This window comes from Miscanthus floridulus, chromosome 3, assembly GCF_019320115.1.
Source record: "Miscanthus floridulus cultivar M001 chromosome 3, ASM1932011v1, whole genome shotgun sequence".
Taxonomy (NCBI): Eukaryota; Viridiplantae; Streptophyta; class Magnoliopsida; order Poales; family Poaceae; genus Miscanthus; species Miscanthus floridulus.
The window spans coordinates 118692824-118698823 of record NC_089582.1 but is presented as its reverse complement, the minus strand read 5'-3'; positions in this window follow the sequence as shown (position 1 = coordinate 118698823).

The window sequence follows — 6000 nt, the reverse complement described above, 5'->3', positions numbered from 1 at the left end:
CAACAAAAGCACATAGATGAGATTATATAGAATGACCATGCCCTTGGTCTCACTCTCCATCAACTGTAGGAGTTATGCAATGCTTGCAGTAACCATGGTACATCACGTCATCTGCAACAAATTGGAATAAACCCTAAGTACGAGAACGTACTCAGCTAGACTTACCCGTCATAGACCAAAATAATAAGACACCAAGGAGTATGCATGACTTTAAGAGGTGGAGTTAGCTTGACAACATTTTGTATAAAAGCTTAAGTAATATAACTTGGAGATTTAGTACCTCTAGAATCAATTTGAATACCTATTCAATTAAGCATCTCTAGATTAGCACATGTACTAGAGCAATCACTTGATTAAGCCAACAAGCATTAGTAACCATATCCGATATAAGAATAATTTGAGCATCATCATAACCATCAAGTTTCAATTAGTGCTTCTACATTGTCGCTGCTCAGTCAAGTTCTCACTATCCGAGAGAGACGGTGATTCAAATTGATTCCTACCCAGCTGGAGAAATTATTCCTAACACAAACCAAGGCACATCCCACGAAGGTAGCCTCAGATCACCTTTGGTATAATTTAGGACTAACTCGCGAGTCCAATCAGCGCCGCACCCTCAGAGATTCTACCAATCTACCAGGAAGATTGGGACTCGGTCCCGCCCTTAACTCACACCATTGGCTCTCCGCACATCATTACTGCCTCTAGTGTGCGCACTTTCACTTATCGAGGCCCGGCCTAAATTGAGCTACTCAGCTTTGCGGTCATATCATCAGATTCGGCCAACTAAGTGCTAAGCATGCGTTCAACATAACATGAGAACGTATTGCAAATCGGTCCTTAACCGACACAGACAGGGATAAATAGGCACCCAAGACCTCCATTCCTTATTGTTTCTTTATTACGATCTCGCCCGGTCTTTATTCATTAACAAATGGTTATATTCCATGCTAGCACATATAGCCAACCATGATTAGTTATCAGCCCATATCATGCAAGTGATAGGTAATCACCCGACTTCTACCGACTAAGCATGGCTAAGCATATATTCGATCCTGAACCTACATAGGATTCAAGATATGTATATCTGGACAAGGAAGATATATGCAGCAAGTGGTTCCAATCAACTCCTAGTACTTAATGCATCAACATAAAAGGACTCAAGTTGATAGTTCAAAAACATAGGAGGCATAGAAAATGCTCCGGGGCTTGCCTTTCACAAAGATTGAGGGCTAGTGATCTGGGCACTCAGGCAACTGTTTACCATCGAGCTCACCTTCTCCTAGGGCCTCCTGTTGCTGCACTTCCTAGGGATCAGCCTCGTACTCCAACACGATGATTTCTTCCGTCGCACCTATTGCATGCATATGCAAAAAGTGAGAATCATGAATGCATAAGAAGGGTCATGGATGATATGTCATGATAATGCGCATGGTTAAATAATGACTATCATATTAGGTCATTAGGATGATAACAAGGTTAAATTTTTATTTACTGAGTTGGGGCAATATCTCTTCTCTAGAAATTCCAAGAATCCATACTAAGTCCATTTCTAGATCACAACATAGTAGGTATAAGTTTAGATCATAACTGGAGTTCTACTCAACCAAATGCTATGATCCTAAACTTTGTTTTTAACCATTTTTATAGCAAACCCTATTTTACCTATGCAAAACACCTAGCAACAGAATATGTCCAAACAACTTCTATAATTGAATTTTAGAGCCATAATATTTTACTACACACTAGAAATCAAATTTAGGCACAACCAAAGTTACCAACAGTTCATAGGAATCATACACACTCTAGAAAATATGATGGTCAAGCCCAAATAATTTATTTAAATACCTTTATTAATTCATTTGGACACTAAGATGGAATAAAGAAAATATATCAAAAGTGCACAATAAATTCTAAGAAAATTATAGTGGTTCATATATGATCTCGATGGGCTACTATAAAAATTTCATGCCTAATAGACAAGTACAACACTGTCTACATAAATGACAAGTTAAAAGGGTGATTTTAGTGAAAATAGTTATCCCTTTTGAAAGTGTCAAACAATAGGTTTCATATTTTTTTTAGATTCCCTAAAACCCATTAACATTGTACAAAAATTTGCATGGCAATATGTTACTTATTTTTGTCCTTATGAATTTCCTCAGAAAACACCATTTATTAAAAGATAAATAGCAAGACCCTACTCCAATCAAGTTTACTGTAAGTTCAATATTTTTTCTAACTAAAGCAAGTCAACACAAGATCAGCAAAATTAGAATCACAATTTTATCACTTTCCCAGCTCAAGTTATGCATTTTACAGGATTGAAAACAATTTAAAAGCACTTATATAGCTCTATTTAATTATCCTAGAAAAAACATCCCAAACAGTAGGTTTTATATTTTTATCAAATACTACACTCCATGATGAAACCAACAAAATTTGGTTCACTCCATTTGGACACTCCTAGCTCTAGATATGAATTTTTGAAGTTGGTATTCAAATCTGTGAAAAATAAGAAAATCAACACAAACACACAGACTGACAGATGGGGCCCGTTGGTTAGTAGGACCCATGCATCAGCGACACCAGGACAGGGGAGGCGCTCCGGCCAGCCATATCTCGCCGGCGGTGAGATCACCGGCGACGACGGTGATACTAACGTGTTCCCCACAACGAGCCACGTCGGTTGGTGGTGAAGACACGACCTAGGGATCACCAGAGACAGCTCACCGGTGGCAATGGCAGACGGTGGAGGTAGCGCCATGGTACGCCAACATTCTTCGGCCATCGCGTGCTCTGGTGAGGTGTGCTATGGCTTCGTGGAATCCTAGCGAAGCTATCTAGGGTGCTTAGGGTTCTGGTGAGGCGGCGGTGAGCTCCGACCGCATGCATGTCGTGGTGGCGGCGCACAGAGCACGGTGGTGCTCTCTCCATTCCAGCTAGATGGTGGCAAAAGGCATGTCTCCATCATGCCATCCGCTAGGTCTAGGCTTACTCAACCGAAGGCGCATGAGAGAGGAGAAAGGCGATGGGCTAGCTCGGTAACGGCGAGCTCGAGTACCACGGCAGCCATGGCGGACGCGGCGGGAGCGGTGGTGTGTTCCTGCACGACCAAGTAGTAACATCTAACCTAGTTCCTGCCTAAGCACAAGGATCACAAGGTGGCTACAGACCAGAGAAGAGGAGAATGGGAGGGGCGGTGGAATGATGTGGCCACGGTGAGCTGAGTGCACGGAGGCGCTCCGACGATATCATGACGACGGTGATGTGAAATGCGCCCTCACCCTAACTCAGCAAATTAGGCTAGCGGGTCGGGGTGAAAGATGTGACGATGGTGGAGCTACTGGTGAGCCCTAGCATATGTAAAGCATTTAGTGACAACACATGTGATATAAGCAATCATAGAGATAAAATTTGAGATGCTCATGCTCATGAATGATCAATGATGCTTGTGCTCATACAATGCCAATGCTAAATGCATGATTAACACCAGGGTGTTACAACATATTTGCCAGGTAACCAATGATAAAGTCACGGGAGGTATGGAAATTGGAGTAAAAACAAAAGGTAAGGCGTGGCACATAGTGATCTATCCAAATTAACCTAGGATAATTTTTAGTCGCAAAAATGAACATGTAAGTGTAAATTAATGGAGAGAAGCAGACACCTTCCATTTTAGGATTCTCACAGTGCTACCATGAAATCCTACGCCACCATCCTGTTTTGAAAAGCAAAAACCTACACATAGGAATCTTTGTTCTCAAAGTTAACCTGTGCGTTATTTAAAGCATGAGCCAAGGAAGGTCACCTTATCATACACAGGGACTGACGCCTATGCATCTCCCATCCTCTCATTAATCCTTTGCATCCTCACCTAAGGAAGAAGGGCACTGAGCGGTTAGAATAGTGCAGAACTGAAATACAAACGCATAAATGAAATCATAGATCTCTTGGTCGCTAAGTGGATACATCGAGGAAATCAAAAAATCATGCTGCAAGTTGTCTGCTATAAATATGGTTGCCTGGTAATAGGTCTAAGAAAATGGTCTAGGTAGCCTCTAGATGCGATGAGACTTCCCAAGTGTCCAGAATAATAAACATGTGAGAAAATGAATATAGCTGGCATCAACAATTATGTACTCAGTCCATACACAGAAGAGAACCATTGAGCTTGAGCAACTAATACAGTGAAAACTGAGAATGCATTGGAAAAGTTGAAGGTGGCACAAATGTGTTGACCCTGAACTTGTAGTAAGATGGAAAGGAAAGGAGGCCAACTGACCCTATGAGCAAAAGCAAGGAGTTCATGTAGCAGAAACGTACAACACAAATTTATGTGAATGTGTGAATAAGCAAAGGTTGTAAATGCAGGAAATAATTTTGTAGCCATAAGTGGAGGACACAACATATAGGAGGCAAAAATACAAATAAAATTAAAAGCATAAGTAGGATACCTGAAGAACAGTGCAAACAGGAAACTCTGTTTTTTCATAGAAGTATTGTAACAAGCACCACCCTGATTAATCGTTTGGATTCAATGAGATCCAACACAGGTCTAGTAGAGACATACCTGAATAAAAGCACATCTATATTAAACCAGCTCACAATGGTATAAAAGAAAACCGAAGTGAAATATATGCCAGCAGCGGCAGGAAAAGAAGGTAAATAAAACCATGAAGCAAAAACTGACATACAATTGTGTTTTGTTGTATAGATATGTACAAAAGTTGAAAGACGATATTCTCTATTGATATCCTACGCTATAACTGGTTACCAGATAGGTGTTGTAGACCATAGTGACCAACTAATTCTTTGAATATGCTTCTGATATAACTGTATCATAACTAAAATATGACCTCAGACTGAAATATTGTATTGCCCTCATCAAAAAGGAAAAATGTAGGCCTTCGTTTGTTTCACCTTTTTATGTTGAACTATCGGTTTTAGCAGCCCCTTGCTGGTCCAAAAGGCATCCTATGACTACAAATAGTTACCGCTTCCATGTACCTAAACAATGCAAAATAACTGAGGCCTAAACAATGCAAAGTAATTGAGGCCTGAGCAAAGGCAATAGTTCCATCATCAGCAACCCGAGTGGAAATAGCTAATTAGCTTGGGAAAGTTTTTTTGTTGAGTACAGTACCTGTTTAGTGCCTTCATTGCTAAATATAGTTGTTTACACCTCTTAAAATATATTAGCAAGTGCCAATTTTAGCAAGTATTGCTATGAAATTGCCAAAGTTCGACCAAGATGTCAACCAACAAAACTATAAAGAGGCAAGAATCAATATAAGATAGATCAAAGATGTCAATGAACTTTAAATATATAGGATAGATTAAAGAGAAGAGGCAAGAATCAATGACCAAAAATTAGATAGGGCAAATCAACAACTTAATTCTGTAGGTGGAAATTTCCCACCAAGATGTGAACCAACAAAATTACAAACCTATTATTTATTATGAAACTTAAATGATCAACATCTTGAGCTTGTAACTTCATAGCATTAGTATAATAACATGAGATCACTACCAATCATCATTTGTTCATCAACTTGGAGCTTCAGGGCATGCCGGCAACTGGGTTAGTCTTAGAAATTGCACAATATAAGTAGCAGGACATGCCCAGTACCTCACAAGCGAACGAACATCAGATCATATCTTTGAGCAATGGGTATGGAATTTTCATCACATGCTGAAGAAGGGGAAAATGGCAAAGTGGAGAGCGCTATAGAAATAGGATATAGAACTGCAGCGCCTATATACAACTGCAACGGCAAAGGTAACAATTTTTTTTGAAAGACAGGATTATTTAGAGGCCTCAACAACATACCAATCATCATTTGTTCATCAACTAGGAGCTTCCAGGCATGCCGACAACTGGGTTAGTCTTAGAAATTGCACAATATAAGTAGCAGGTCATGCCTAGTACCTCACAAGCGAATGAACATCAGATCATATCTCTGAGCAATGGGTATGGAATTTTCATCACAGACTAAA